General features: G+C 30.7%; 1 long non-coding RNA gene across 2 annotated transcripts; it reads left to right on the top strand.

Annotated features, from left to right (window-relative positions):
- The first annotated feature begins 15594 nt into the window (after positions 1-15594).
- On the top strand, positions 15595-17446 carry LOC104711574 (uncharacterized). Of its 2 annotated transcripts, none has more exons than XR_755340.2 (3): positions 15595-15991; positions 16187-16284; positions 17142-17446. It is a non-coding gene; the product is annotated as an uncharacterized LOC104711574 (long non-coding RNA). The 2 variants fall into 2 exon arrangements; XR_755339.2 differs by having other exon boundaries at positions 16183-16284; positions 17142-17338.
- The last annotated feature ends 59 nt before the right edge of the window (positions 17447-17505 follow it).

The raw sequence follows: 17505 nt of genomic DNA on the forward strand, positions 1-17505 counted from the left end.
CATTCTTCTCCACATATCCAACACTCTCTGCTTTTAGGTCTTGACTTAGACCTACTGTTGTTTTGCTTTCCTTTACCTTTCTTCTTTGTTCTTCCTCTTGCCTGAATGACCAACCCTTCACTCTCTGACTGCAGTTTGTATATCCCTTTATCCTTCAGCTCCAACTTAATAGAATAGGCTGCTCTGATAACTTCCTTCTTGGTGATAGTACTTCTTCCACTGTTGTACTTGAGAGTGTGAACCAGGCTTTCAAACTGCTTTGGCAAGCTGTTCATGAGAATTGCTGCATGATCCTCGTCACTCATCTCAACATACACACTCGACAAATCTGATATCAGCTTGTTAAATACGTCTAGGTTCTTGTCCAGATTCTTTGAACTATCCATCTTAAAGCTGTAAAACCTTTGCTTCAAGTAAAACCTGTGAGGTAGTGTCTTAACTTAATACTCAGATTCCAGCACATTCCACATGTCGTATGTTGTAGGTTCCTTCATGACCTTTCTCAGAACAATATCGAGTAGGCTCATGCTCAAGAGATTCCTCACCCTCTGATCCTTGTCAAGCCACTTTGGATCATATCTAACTCGTTCTTCTGCTTGTTTTTCATCTTCTCCCTCCTTAACGTTGTCCTTATCGTCTCCAGCTTTTACAAACGCCGAGGCAGGTAACTAGGCAGATTCGAGTCCCAGTATCTCTAACTGAGCCTGGATCTTATGTTTCCACAAAGCAAAATCTCCTTCTCCATCAAACTTTTCTACTTCAAACCTTCCTTGAGTGGGTTCCATACTCACCTAGTTCTTCTACCAGATAACTAAGTGAATAACTTCCACTACAACCCAGGAGTTACCGATCTACAAGCCTTTATAGATCTACTACCCAGAAAACCCACAAAGTTTGCACCTTTCTTAGATTTAGTACCTTAGACACGCTTGAGCTGCAACCTGAAGCTCTGATACCACTTGTTGTAACTTTGTTTAGCTCTTTACTTGGTCTGTTACTTAATCTATGTTGTGTTTGTTGTTTGCAGGTTAGAACAAGAAGTAAAGAGACAGAGGATTTACGAGTTCCCAAGGCTTAGACCAGCCAAGGTACGTCTCGGTGAGCTTGACCGCTCACTAGAGGTTCCACTATGAACAAAGAATAGAGTACAACCCGAGAATCACACACCCTTATAGAAAGCTTAAACCCTTAAGAAGAAAGAAGGAAGATGATGAAGAACTCTCACCAAAACCCCAAAACCCTCTCAAACTCTCACTGAACAAAAGGTAACTCTCTTTGTTGTCTTATCTTCTGTCTGATTGTCCTTCCCTTTAAAACCTCCTTATCCCCTCTGTTAATTCCCTTTTTACCCTAAGGTCACTTCACTGTTTTTGTTTTTTTTAGAGACGACAAATCAAAATTTACAAAACCTAATTTTAATTCCAAACCGGATTCCGGTTATTTGGAAATCCGGTTGAGATCAAAAGCTGTAAAAACGACGCCGTGTTTGATTCCCAAGATGAATTGGAAAAAAAAAGCTCTCGGCACAGAAGCAACCAAATATGAGAAACAAGCGTGAGCGTTCTGAATGTGTGAATGTGAATATTTTATTAGTTCCAATCAAACAGTAGAAAAAGAAAAAAAAACGCAAAATGAAAAATTGCATAAGAAAATTACTTAAAATGTGAATGTGATGCTATCATGCTAATTAGATACATTTTGTTGAATGAGTAATGGGACTACTAAATGGAGATGGCCTAGCCGAACTGGTGAGCGTATACCATGCCCGTTTTGGGAGATACAGTGTTTATGTTACTTCCTTCGTCCACGAGGTTTCTTGGCTACGCATAGCATTCTTTCTTTTTATGTCTAAGCGGAAATTAATGTTGTTATGTTCATCGTTTCAAAACCTTTTAATGAATGTTAAAACTAATATGGCTTTGTAATTTCTATCTTGTTTAGTCTTAAATGTTGCCTTATGTGTCATGTAATCGCATCAATGGCTAAGGCAAAACCTTTTAATGAATGTTAAAACTAATATCGCTTTGTAATTTCATCTTGTTTAGTCTTAAATGTTACCTTATGTGTTATCATGTAATCGCATCTATGGCTAAGGCAAATCAACTATCTAGGAACTAGGGGAATTTGCTGTTAGATCGTATGTATGTGCGTGTACGTACTGATATAACTTCAAAATATAAATTTTGGATTTTGTGGAGTGATTTTGAATCCCTTTACTTTTTTACCTTGCGGAACTTTAAAAGCTAAATAGCATCAAGTTACATATATCAAAACCTTCACATGTCAAGGTTTGATAATATAATCTCCCATTATGTATTACTACTAGATTAAACCCGGATTTAAATTCATTTTATTTATATTGTAATTTTAATATAAAATATAGTTTATGTAATTTGAATAAAACATTATGCTATAAAATCAAATATGATGGCTTGAAAAAAACACTTATTTTGTAAGTTTTATATTGTTAATGATTCTAGATAAGTACCCGTGTTATAACACTGGTTAAATTTAATTTTATACAAAATTTTGTATATTTTATATTTTAAAATAAAATTTTAATATGTTGTATAAGTTTATGTATGTGAAGTTATTTCCACAATACATCATGATTTGAAAGTCATTATAAGACATAACTAGATTAAGACCCGCGGTATACCGCGGCGCAAAATTATTTATAACTAAAATATTTAAATTATAAGTTGTATTTGTTGGTTAAATATGTTATAATTATATAATAATTATTAAATAAAACCATATAATACTGCAATATAATTTATATTTTACATAATATTTACTTAATCAATTTAATTAGATATGTCTATTCTCTCATACCGACAGTGTTAACAAAATAATGAAATGATGTTTTACCCCTGTAACACCGAATTAATGATATTTTTTAAATATCGATAAAACTCATCCCGCTATATAACTCCGTCCCGAGATATTTTAACTCACACTATATCATCTTAATTTTTAATATTTATTGTGTATCTACAGTATAATATTTATCATATTTAACTTTTTAAAAGTTTTAAATATTTTTCATATTTAACCTTTTAAAAATATTTAAAATAAAGAACCGGAATAAACCAAATAAAAGTTTTAAAGTTTGAATGCCTGATAAATCAAGCATTCTACTCATTTGTATTCGGAATCATTTTGGTCTCTTTTATAGTATGACTATGAAACATTGCCCAATTTTTTAGACGATGTGAGATATTGTATCCGTATTTTTTTATTCATCTATTGAGTAATATATGTCTATTTTTAAAATTTTGTATTACATAATATGCAGGAAAAAATCACAATTTTTATTAACTAAATGTATTATAGAATAATTCATGATAATTTAAATATAAATGCAAATAAAAAATGAAATGAAAGCATATATTTATGTTTGAATGAGGTAGAAAGTATTCCTTATTTTTAAAAATCTTACCTATAATTAATTTTGAAGTTTTGGTAACTAATATTAAAGTCAATACATTAAATGTAAAAACTTTCCAAAAAGTATTTTTGAGCAAAAACTGCTGCAAAAATACTAGTATAGATTTTGAAAATTTAGTTTTTAAAAATCGAGTTATTATATTATGAGTAATTTAATATATTTTTATACTTTTTGTTTCAATATAATTGGTTTCTTGAAATTCTTTCATATTATTGACACTGCTATAACAAATCAATTTAGAGTGTTTATAGTTTCTAGCAGTGTCAATAATATGAAAGTTTAACAAATCAATATTGAAATAAATTATTTAAAGTTTATTATATTATATAAAATTATATAATTCAACAAAAAAATATGAAATTGAATTTAAATATTCAAATTTTAACCCATTACTTAGTAAAAGTTTTAGTTCAATAGATATTATTTTAAATGAATAATATTACTAAATCTTGAATATTTTATAGATTGAACAATTTATATTTGTTTTTAAAAATTCAACTTATGGTATATCAGGAAATAAAACTATTTTTTAATTATAATAAAAATTTGATAATTTAATTGTTTCACAAAATAGACTCATATACAAAAATGAGAGGTGAAATATAATAATAATTAACAAATTAATATGTTAAGTTAGATATCAACTGATTTTATTTTATGAATAATTTAATAAAAGAAATTAATATGATAAGTTAGATGATATCAAATGATTCTTTAGAATATTCTTTTTAAGATTTTTTGGAAACAATGTGATCTAGTAATAAAATCTTCTGAAAATAAATTAAGTTTGCACCTACTATTTAACTTGTAACCAATTAATCTATCAATTAATTTATAACTTATTTGTAATTGTAACTAACTTATTAAAATTATATAGTCTACAAAATAATGTTGTATATTTCTGTTTTATTATAAAGGGGATTACTAATAATACTAATGGTTTTTTTTGGGATCCATTTTGTTATAAATCCTAAGCATCGTAGATAGATTATATAATTGATGTTTTTGTAACAAATCAGGCACATACAATTTGATATACGTAAAACCTCTATAAATTAATAAGATCGGGACCATGAAATTTTATTAATTTATAGAGGTTTTAATTTATCGATAAATTGATAAAATATTAATTTATGAAGTCGACTATTCATGAACTTGATGATTTGATTAATAATTTTGACTATCGTAATAGGATTGATGCCAATAATTTACTAAATTATCCATGTCAAAATAATACATGTATAAGTTCATCGTTAAGAAAAAATCAATGCTACTATCTTTCAGGGTGATGATGAAGTTGAAGAAGATATTTCGGTACATTAGTAACAAGTTATATACGTAAGGAATCAATTATCGCGTATAAAACTCTCTATAATTTTTAGATGCGATTTGAGAAGACAACACCAGAAGTATTGATGTAGTCAGAAATATTATAGATAAACTCCAACAAGAATACAAATTCAATAATAAGCAAATAACAATAGAGTCATATATTTCACAAGATTTTCTTATATATATATATATATATATATATTTACTTGATTATTAATTATGATATTGATGAGACCATATTTTTACACTGGGTTTTCAAAAAAAATATTATTTTATTATTTTTTCGAAATGTGTCATTTTTTAGACCGGCCCAATTCGGGACAGGAAGAATTTATTAATTTATAACAAGTATTAATTTAAAGAGTATTAATTTATAATATTGTGAATCCCCTATATAATAAAACGGAAGTAAACAATTTTTTTTTGTAGACTTTATAATTTTTATAAGTTGGTTATAAAATAGGTTATAGATTAAATATAGTTTGGTTACAAAAAAAATTATAGATTAATTGGTCAGTCCTTAGGCTATATGAATACACTTAAGAATATCTCAAAGAATCCTCTTAAAGGGAATATTCTAATAATTTATACAATTTCCAAAATAAAATCTTTAGTATTTCATGTATTTTTACAAAATATATACTGTTAGGCATAAAAATATACTGTCAGGCATAAAAAGTAATAAAATCTTGACAATTTATCACACTTAATCGTGATTTCTGAAATCTTATCGTGCAGTTGAAAATAAAATCTTACTTAAGCACGAGTCCTATTAAAAAACTTTCACCAAATATTTTCAAAAATTAAAATAAAAACAAACAACAAACATAACAATTTCTCATACATAAATTACAAAATTATCAATATAAAACTTACAAAATATGTGTTTTTTTCAAGCCATCACATTTATCATATGATTTTATTACATAATATTTTATCTAAAAAAAACTTTTAAAAATAATCATATAAATTATATTTTATTCTAAAATTAGAATATAAATATAAAAAAATTTCAAGGGAATTTTGTTTAATCTACCACATTCAATATAAAACTTTCCTAATCTACCACAATCATAAACTCCTTTTCCATTATACCACAAGTGGCATTATAAATGTCGAAAATACCCTTATATTTACTTGACATTTATTACGCACTGTAGCGCTGAGCAAAAGAAAAATCATGTTTAATTTTTTATGGATAGACAAGTTTCGATTTGTTGAGGCTGTAGACAAATCATGTTTGATGAATTTATAGTGAAAATATTTCTGTAGACAAGTTGAGCATATAGATAACTTATCAAGTTCATTATGATGGACAAGTTCCAATTTGTTGGGTCTATGGTCAAGTCGTGAAACTAGTACTATACAAGCCATGAAAATTAGTATCTAAGTGTAATTAAGTATAACTTGTCCACAAACAACAAAACCAACTTGTCTACCAAAAAAAAAAGAGATTTGGTCCACTGGAACTGGTTCACCGGATCTGGTCCATCTACAACCAAATGTGTGGTCCACAATGTAAATCTGGCTGGATCGTGGACAACGTCTTTCATAAACGTATCACTTGTTTCATCCTATGATCGATAACTTGCGGCTTCAGAAGATATACATGATGGACAAAATTAATTAGTACAGTGGACAAGTTAGGTCGACCAGAAGTGGTCCATCCGAACAGGTCCACTGGATTTGGTTTACTGGATCTGGTCCATCAGAACTTGTCCGCCAGGGGGTGCATCATACACCTCAACATAAGATTATGCATAGCAGATCTATACCTCTTTGCTGGAGCAGATGGCGGTGTGTCAACAAACATCACTGAAAATGCCGCAGCCTACACTTGAAATTACCTAGATAAACAGAGAGAGAAGGCCAAAGCGTGTTTAAATACCCAAGCCACCATTCTCAGAGACGAACCCATAAATGTAGAACTCAAAACCAGACCATTGCAAACTCTGTAAATGGTGTGAAACGATAGCCACCAAGGAAAAATCAACAAACTGTAGACTACACAAAAGCTAGTCCAACCACTGCAAATACATCTTGATTTTAAATTTCAACCAAGCCTAGAAAGACAAAACTCTATCAAAAAAAAAACAAGAAAGCAAAACAAAACTAAAGCTGAAGAAAAACAGGAGGCCGTAGCCGGTGGTATAGAAGCCACCACAGTCTCACATCAGATCTGAAATTTTTTTTTTTTGACGGCTGATGGTAAAACTAAAAAGAAAGTTAAGGTTATGTTTTAAAAAAAAACAACTTTGGCAAAAATATAATAAAGAAACAACTATGAGGAGGGTTATATTCGTCTTTCTACACATGAGTTGTGGTATTGCTTGAAAGGAAAATGGTAGAATACATAAGATAAGTTTTGAAATATGGTAGATTCTTTAAAAAACTCAAATTTCAACTCTTACTCTAGCACAGTCCTAATCTAGTAGTGATTGAATTGAAGAGCACCAGCGGAGGAAAACAAACACATATATCCAAAGGAGAGGATTAAAAGCGTCTAAGAAATATGTAATGCAAAGCACATTTAGTATATTATTCTTTAGTTTCTAAAACGGTTACACTTTTTTTTAGCATGTTTCCACTAATATCAACATAAGTAAGATTAGAGGAGATATGGTATGAATAAATGTTTTTTTATTTTTTTATTTTTAAAGGTATTTAATACAAATCCCCGTGAATTCGTTTGTATCTTAAGTAATTTACTTATGAACGGTACAACATACAGTATATACATATTACTATTCTTTTTAATTAGATTGATAATTTTAATCCTTGCGAACAAAACCCACCAGCAACAACCGGTGAATATTTATTTTTATCCGGTCGGATTATTTCTTTCAAGATTTTATACCGGGTTGAAGAGAGTTGTGCTAATCATTTTTGGTCCTAATTATTTTTGGTCTAAGTGTGTGATTATGTCTTAAAAGCTGGGATTATTACAGAAATAGGCATTTGTTCAGCCAAATATTAGAATTTAGGAACTATTGTCCATGCTTATGAGATTAGGCACTTTTTTTACAATTTTATCCTTGGTTCCCAGTATCTCTTTTTTGCTTCTTCTCCGACCAACACCATCACTTAACACACTTCTCTAATTCTCCACCATTAACATCATCCCGGAGGTTGACAAACTCAATGAATTTATAAATTGTGGTTTGTATTAAGAAAACTAAACTCTAAGGGGATCATGTCTTGAGAACCCAAGGGCTCCAATCATAAACACTAATTGAATTAAAACTTCCAATTCATCTCCATATCTAAAAATTACATGTTTTGTGATTGGAAAAATCCTGAATAAAATTAGTAGTTAAATCACCAGCATTAAACAATGGTCAAGTAACCATTACCAAGGTGGAATCAATATCTTCGTCGCCGCCGTTGGAAGCCGAAGAAGATGAATCGTTGTGAGGAAGCTTTTTATAACCGAAGTTCAGATCTGCGACGAGATCCAATAGCCTGAGATTTTAATGCTTTATGTCCGACAAAGCTTCAGTAGAAAGGGTTCATAGAGATGGGCCAGATGGCCGGTGGTCGAACAGATGCGAGCCGTCGGAGAATGAAATTGAGAGTCTGAAAAAAAAAAACTTGTTCACGGCGGAGAGAAAAGAGGAAAAGAGAGTTTAGGATTATGTGAAAATAGGGATAATTTCGTCATTTGAGTCCAATTAAAATACCTCTTTTTGAGAGTCCGGGTAATAGGTCCTAAATCCATAATATTTTAGAAAAATGACTATTTCTATAATTAATCCCTTAAAAACTTGCTTAACTAGAACAACTGACACAAACAAAAGGCACATAAAGTGTGTTTTTCCTCTTTAGGGAACTCTTCGTAAGCACACATATTCTGATCTACACGAAAAAAAGAAACTAACGGGAAAAGGTTTTGACCTGAAATAAAGTAAAGGTTTGACCTCCCTTAAGACGAAAATGAGAAGCGGAGAGAGAGAAGAAAGAAGATCTGATGTGTTCCTTTTGTTCTTGTTTTACCTCTTTTCACTTGTTTCAGTGGAGAAGAATGATCTGGTTGGCCTTGTTTCTGTCTCTGATGGTGCTAGTTCCGAGTTCTGCATTTGCTGAAAAATCATGTCAAAGACAAATAGACAATGTGGCAAGATCACTACAAGAAAATATTGATGTTACAACAATGGAATTTGTTGCAATAATTTAATATATCGTTACAAATCATGAAATTACAACAAAACTATGACATATTTGTATTCTTGCTATTTGAGCGTTGCAAAATTTGCATTTGTTGCACATATGTTGCAAAATTTATAATGAACTGACTTCTTGCTATATATGTCGTATTAATGTAAGAATATTAGTATAGTAAATTTGTTGTAAAATTGTGACGTACATTTGTAACTCTAAATTGTTATAACTTATTGCTACATAAACATATAGCAAATATCATTACAATTTTAAAATAAATTATTTATTATTATATGTATTATAATATAATTGCAAAAATATTTATGTAGCAAAATCGCAATTTAATTACAACGTTTTAGTGCAACAATAAAGTCATAAGCTGAGGCAATATTATTGTAGATTTGTAGTAATTATTTTTTACTGCTGCATATATTTTATGACACTGATCAAAACAAAAACTGGTGCAAATATTAATACTGCAATTTTATTCATAATTGTAATTTTGTAATCGCTGCATTTTGCTATATTTTTTGTTCAGCACATTAGTTATGTTATTAGTTTACAATTGTTTATTTAGTGTTTTCTTATAGTAAAATATATATCGTAATAGTAAAATCTAAAAGAAATAACTAATTTTATTAATTTTATTAAATAATCATATATTGAAATATTCCAACAATAAATAAAAACTTTTAAAAAGCGTAACTAAAACAACTAAGTAAACATTGGTGATTTTTCTGGTGACTATAGCATCATGGTTGAACCTGCAAATGGATTCAAAATAATTACACAAATGATGAAAAATGAAAGTTCTAAAATATTTTTATGTCTTTATACCACAAGGTTCCATTCAGTCTTTGAGGAATTAAGAACACCTTAAAGAATGTGCCTCCTTGAACTTGGCCTCCTTGATGGATTCATCTAAATATATTTATTGCTAATCAGATCTTAGAACAAAATTGGTTAATGGAAAACTGCGTGTTTGAAGAATGAATGCTGCTTGCTAATGTATTATACTGACAAAAACATCGATCCTTGACCTATATATAATAAATTTAGCCAAATCTTTTATTTGATACCAAATAATAATAGATTTAGCCAAATCTTTAAAGTATCTTTGAAAAAATAAAAATAGATAACAAATGCGAAGAAAGTGTGAATATTAGTTTCTTTTTACACGTGAGGTAAATAAAATACTTTAAACTAATAAAATAATTTCATTTATACATAAATGTTGGATTTGTGTAATTACTAGTTACATTGTTCAAATGATTTACATAAAAGCTGGAAACGGCGGTGGGTGACAAACGAGCTTACACATAATAGCTGAAAAAAAAAATTAACATATCTATATATATAAAGTGCAGTTTTCTCACTCCTCGTGCTGCCAGCTCAGCATACCCCTCTTTTTAATAAGCCTATATTTTTTAGATAAGCCCATATTTTTTAAATAAGCTCATATTTTTGATATTATCCACTAAGCAGTTACTATTTATTTCTATCACATTTCTGTAAAAGCCCAATTCATTTTCCCAATTTTGCGACATTACCCACTAAGCCATGTTTTTTTGGTCGGCGGAATAAAACCCCTCTCCACGTTACTCCACATTGCCGTCGTCCGTTGTGGACCTAAAGCGTCCCTGTCCTTCTCATTCTTTCATCCCGGTTCACCTAATGGTTATCTTTGAAATAAATGTTCTCTACTCCTCCACACCCTTTTGTTGTCTTCCCTCTCTTCCATCTCCATTGTAATGTTTTTCTCTATTACTGTAATTTATCCCATTCAATGCTCGCTCTTTCAATTCAAAACCCACTACTCTATCTTTAATTGGTGTAAGTCCTATATAATGTCTTCTCCTCCAATTTCATGTTTCATATATTTTTCTTCGTCTCTTTAATTAATTTCTCCTCACTAACATGGATTCTCCTGTCGTTTCATTCAAAAATCTCAAAGTTGAGCGCCTTCACCAACAGATCGTCGGAAGAATGCTTCATCACTGGCCTGATCGCAATGTCAAAAAAGGAGGCCAACTCATGGGCGTCGACTTCCTACTCATTGATGAGAAGGTTGTTTCCATCTTAACTAGACTTTTCATTTATTCTTTTGTTACAACTCTATCTAATTTGAAGTTTTTCTCTAGAGTTGTGTCATCCAAGGGTCGATTAATGTGACCCACTTTTCAAAATTTGAAAACTCGCTACGTGATGGGGGAATATATATTGTGTCTGACTTTGAAGTCATAAGATGCAACTTCCGTTTTAAGCTAACAGATTCTCCCTTTTCAATACGCTTCACACCAACCACTGGCAGCACTTCACAAATCAATCACCAAAGACAAAAAAGCAAAGAGATGAACACACCTTTAATAAACTAAAGAGATTCAAAAATATGAATGCCACAATCAGATAACTGTAACACTAAATTATATTAAAAAGAAAACTAAGCCAACAAAAAAACAACCCGGACTTTATAAAATTACAGTAAGATAAACAAGAAAATTAACTTTTCTCAAAACACAACTCACATCAAATTGAAAAAATCACTCAGAGGAAAAAGGGAAAAAAAATTACAAGTAAGAACACAAAAAAAAACTCACAACTTAATTAGGAAATCTAAGGAAGCCATCACATTTTCATATAAACAAATTTGCAACCCAATTCACATTTACCTTTAACGAAATCAACAGGGGATAACCAAATATACCTTACAGATGCAAAGCGAGCGGGAATCAACCAAATACGCAAACCCCAAAACCAAATACGCAAACCCAAAAAAAATGAATATTCAAGGGAAAACGATTACGAAAGGGATGACTGAAAAAATGATTAAGAGCATCAAATAAATAAGTTTAATACTCATATTGTCCTCTAGATCGCAAACATTGCTCTTCTCCTATCCGTTCACGAGGACATCGAATTTTGAAAAAGAACAAATCTATTCCCAACTCAATAACATACAAATAATGACTCAATAGACCAACACATTATAAGCCTTACAGAGAAACTGGGCCCGACTCAAACAAAGAAATATAGCCAAAAAAAAGAAATGTAAGTTATTGTTATTATTTATTTTTCTTAATAAAATCCACAACCTTTTTCACTCCAAACACTAAAACATTGACCAAAAAACTACTCCAACAGTTTACAAAATACATATGAAAATATTAAATAACAATCCAACCACAAAATAAAAAATAATAATAAATTAATCACAACTAATAACTACAGCCAAACAACAACTTCAACTACACAACGTTAACTTCTAATTATAATTTTTTTTAAAGCATTAAAAACACACAAGATGATCTCAATTTTTAAAAAAATAAACAACAAACTAAATTATACTTACTGCAAAACCTATTTTTGTAAAAAATATCCAACAAAACAACAAAGCAACCAAAATCAAATACAAAAACAAACGTAAAGATGAATTTAAGTAACCAAAAAAATAATATACACAACAAAAACTGGAATACACCTTAATCCAACTACCGCGCGTAGCGCGGATCAATTGCTAGTATAATATATTAAGTACTTTTTGATCTAAGACATTTTACGATATGTCAACATATGAATTTTGAACCCAAAAAAAAGTCGACATATGAATTAAAATAGCTTTAGTGTTACTGTATATTATAAAAAAAAATTACTATGATATAACGAATCCTATCTAACTACTAACTGAGGTAAAAGTTTTTTTCAACTTTCAACTCCTTAAAAGAGATTTCTCCTTATTCTCACTGATATTTCTTTTGTTCTCTGCTCAGCTTTTTTAATAATAGAGTGTAAGGTATAAGTAATTCACTGATGACAAAAATAAGCATGTAATATACTAGTTTATATAAGTAACTCATTAATGACAAAAAAATATATATATATATATATATAAGTAACTCATCAAGTCTATACCATAATATACTAATCATGATATAATCGAAAATTGAAGTTAATAAATTTACAAAACATATAAAAATATACATATATATTTTCTTTTGTCAATCATTAAAAATCTTATAGATACAAAATATATTTATAAATTTAATTATAATTTTGTTACAAAAGAGTTATAAATTGTTGTAAATACATTGACAAATGTGTCACATATCCTGCCACATATATTTACTATAATTTTGTAACAAAATAACCACAACTCATAATCGTTACATATTTCTTGCAAAATTTGCAAGACATTTTTGTATGTTGTAATAACGTTGCTAATTTGTAACAAAAAAAATGCAAGGAACAGTTTTATTGTTATTTTGCAATAAACTTGTGACGATGCACTCATCAGTGCAAAATAGTAGTAGTATTTTTTACAAAATCTTAGCGAATATTATCATTACAAAAATATCGTTGCAATAATACTATTTTCTTATAGTGCAATGTTCGTACCGTATCCATTTGGCATTGAAAAAGGTTGCTATCTTAGCAAGTTCTTTGAAGTTCATTGTAAGAGAGGTACGAAGTATGGTGAGCTTGTGGCATATCTCCCAAGTATCAACAAGAAACTGCTTGAGATTAATCTACCGAGGCAAGACGTAGCCACTACTTATGGTTCTCTTCGCGTCGAAGCAGAAATTACATATATAGGATGCCCAGACGATTGCTACGAAGGATTCCCTGGAAGGTCCAAATCTTGGGTTCATGGCGATGGGAAAGAGACTGGCAGTTTCTTGGATCTCACAGGAACTCCTTATACTATCGGTCGGTCCAACAGCCTTGTGGCTATTGGTTGCAACAACCAGGTGTTACTAACAAACCTTGCGCCTAGAGTTATTGGATGCACTTCATCTTGCATTCAGACAAGGAACAACAGAGATAAAGGACCATGCCGCAATTATAAATGCTGCCGGGTAAACACTCCTGAGAGAGTGGGACATGTCATTGGGATAAGCATTGAGGGCATTAATGGTAACACCTCAACAGGAGGGTGCAAAAAGGTATTTTTGACAGACAGGTTTAACATAGGTCATTCACCATACTTTGATATGGGTCGGGTAAATATCGATTATGGATCGGGTCAATTTCCAAAAATTACCCGAAATTAAGGGGGGTGTATTCAAAATAGAATTTAGGAGGATTTTGTGAGATTTATGATATTCTGGATTTTAAGGGGGGTGTATTGAAATAATGATTTTGGAGGATTTGATAGGATTTAGAAAATTTGAAATTTTGATAGATTTTAGGGAAGTTGATATGATTTATAGTAAAATTCTTTGAAATCTCACCTAAAACCATGAGATTTGGATTTGTGTATTTTTAACTAAACAAATCCTCTCAAATCCTCCAAAATTCCTACAACTTATTAAAATCCAAATCCACAAACTGTTTTGAATAATAGTGGATTTTAAAGTAGATTTTAAAGTCATCATTTCAATAACAGTGGATTTCAAGAGACTTTTTAAAATTCATGATTGAATAACATAGGATTTGTAACTTTTACACAAATCACTTAAAATGTCAAGTTGAATAAGAGATTACAGTGAGATTTTATGTTAGTTTGGTGGATTTAATATTATTTTCTATTTTTAAAAAGAAAAAATAGTTTGTGATTTGATGAGATTTGGTGAGACTTTAAAGTGGGGTTTTGGTTGATTTTAAAAGATTCTTACCCAAAACAAATTGTTCGTCAATTTTTAAAACATAGTCATCCTCCGTAATAGTCATATCGTAATGATGAACAATAATAAGTGAAAGAATAACAGAACACCTCTCGTTGCTTTCGTGTCTTCTGAACACTCTTGTTGACAAACCCATATATTTTATATAAATCATAATTCAAGTGTACTAAACCCAAATTTAAACGAAAGTCAAAATAGTGGCTCAAAAAATATAACTCCATACACGATGCTTGAGATTGTTTTTCCCATAAAGGAAACCAAAAGATAAACAAATTAGAAAGATAAGCAATCAAAAATCTAATCAAGTGAAAGTTAGGAAAGCTAAGCAATCGAAAATCCAATTTTGAGATTGAGAAATTTCAGAATTTTGTGTATGAATGATTTTAAGATTTCCCCATTCCCCAACATCGGATTCAAACCTGAAATCAAAAAATTCAGAACTCAAAGACGACTCTTGGATCAATGAAAAGTTCAAGGCAAGATTTCTAGGACTTTTGTTAGTGAGAGAGATGACTTAAGCCAAGGGACATGCAAGAAAAAAAATAGACAAGCTTTTCTTCTGGTGGTGGTGTTAGTTTTTCTGGGATTTTTGTTAGTGAGAGAGATGACTTAACGATAACAATGTGGAAAAGTGACTTTTCCTTCTTTTCTATTAATTGTTTTTTAACAAATCCTTCAAAACACCACTTTTAAAGGTGGGATTGTTTAAATAGGATTTTCCTTACAAAAATGTATCCAAAGTCAGTCACAATCACTATTATGTTTTTCTTAAAAAAACAAAATTTCATTTTGAATAACAGTGGATTTGTTATGACTTTTGCAAATTATTAATTGAATAACAGTGGATTGTGAGTGATTTTAAATGATTTTTAACAAATTCCATATTCAATAACAGTGGATTTGAGAAGTGATTTTAAAATCACTAGTTGAATAACAGGGGATTTTTAAAAAAATCACAAATCCTTTAAAATCCTATTTTGAATACACCCCCTAAGAAGTCGGATTCGGGTATAAAATAGAGAAATACCCCTCACTAGCACTAATCTATATTTTTCTTCCAAAGTTAGCCCCTACTCTCAAATATTCCATATTTAGCACAAATTTAATATAATTAAATACTTTTAATTTTAAGAAAACTCTAAAATATCAATATCTTCTATCTCTCTCGTTTTCGCTTTGTTCTCGTTGCCGAAGACCATCTCCGACGTTCGTTGTCACTGGAGTCTCCATTTCTTCCATCTCCACGGATCCAAGATTCCAGTGGCTGCCGAGATGTGTATTTACAATCAAAATCTACATCAAAAACATCTTCATTCACCAGATTCTGATCAACAACCAGAGTTTATTTAAGCTAATCAGTCTACGATAGTGTGTGGCGGCGGAGAGTCCTCCGGTGACAACAATAGCGGATGACTGGGAGAAAGTATAGGTGAGTCTGATTGGATAAGGAAGGTGTGCTTTGTAACAATGATTAGCTTTCTAGATGCGCCGCCGTTGATGTTTTTGCTGGAATAAGTAAAAAAAAACTTGGCAAATCAATTTGAGAATCTGTTTCATGTTAATGTGTCTTTAAACTAACTGATTTCTTGATTTTTTGGGTTTGGTGATTCACATGTGAAGCTAGGTTTTTAGGAGGTGTTGCTTTACTCAAAGGAATAAATGGATTTTATACAGATGCAACTAAAAAGAGGCCAAGAATTTAATAGATGCGGTTGGGGATTTGTGAGTCGTCTTTTGAATTTTTCTCTCTTTACCAGCATGTCCAAACATAATTCTGATCACATTTTTGCATTTTCTGTTCAAAGGCATGTTCCTTATTGGGTTTATGAAGTTTGATTCTCAATCAAAGAGAAGTGTTTCATATAATGGATTAAGATCTGGTGAAGTTTATGTGTGTGATTTGTTATCATGTGGTTCTTTCATTTAGGTGAAAGTTCAAACGTGGGTTGATGGAGTTGAGAATGTGGAGTTTTTTTGGGTTTGGGGCTAGATTTGGGAGGTGGATTGTGTCCAAGGAGAAGAATGCTAACCAGAAACACTTTGATTTTGCAATCCTTGTGATTCTTGTGAACGTCTAGGTGCAAGTATGGGTGTGTAGACTAGTAGTTACCATTCCCCAGCTTTTATGCTGTAACATGAATGCTCAGAGTCTAAGGGACCAGTGACATGTGTTCTTCTTTTACTAGTCTGATTGTTTCTTGAAAAAGTTTCAGTCTTAGAATTGTCCCATTCATTTCAGCTATACAGATTTGGAATGGTTATGTGAGAATGGTAACTGCTAGTATTATTGTTAGAGGTCTGCTTGCTTATTACTTTGGAATTTCATTCATATATTAATGAATTTAGGAAGGGATCCGTAAATATGAGGAAGACCTCTAGATGATTTAGGAAGAGATCCGTAAATATTAGGAAGAGATCCGTAAATATTAGGAAGACCTTCCTAAACGGATTTTAGTGTGATGTCTTTGAAATGTTTCTTTACAAGATAGAATTATCTTGTGTCATGTGTTGGAGAAGTGTGTGATATCTTTGATGTGTTTCATTGTAATGTGGGTTTTTTGTTTACATATTGATTTCAGCAAAGAAGAAAGAAACAGTGTATGGAAGTTGAGTATGTTGTTCCAAAAAAGAAACATAGAGTTGATGATGAACAAGATGTTCCATGGCAGAGCACTTAACATGTTTAAATCAACCTGAATTTAAGCAAGAACTCTTTAAGATGTAATTTTTTTTAACTATTATTTTATAAAGACCATCATGAATTTCAAGAAGTCATTCCTAGATATTATTGAACTCTTCATAAATTTTAAATTTATGTGTTTCTGAAAATATTCTTTGTATATTTTGGATTAATGTGTCAAATATTAGTAGATACTCCATTAGTGAAGGGTAATGATTTCGTTTTTGTGCATATTCTAATGTTTGGAAATCTAAACTTTCTTA

The sequence above is a fragment of the Camelina sativa genome, chromosome 9 (assembly GCF_030686135.1).
Source record: "Camelina sativa cultivar CO46 ecotype springtype chromosome 9, ASM3068613v1".
NCBI lineage: Eukaryota > Viridiplantae > Streptophyta > Magnoliopsida > Brassicales > Brassicaceae > Camelina > Camelina sativa.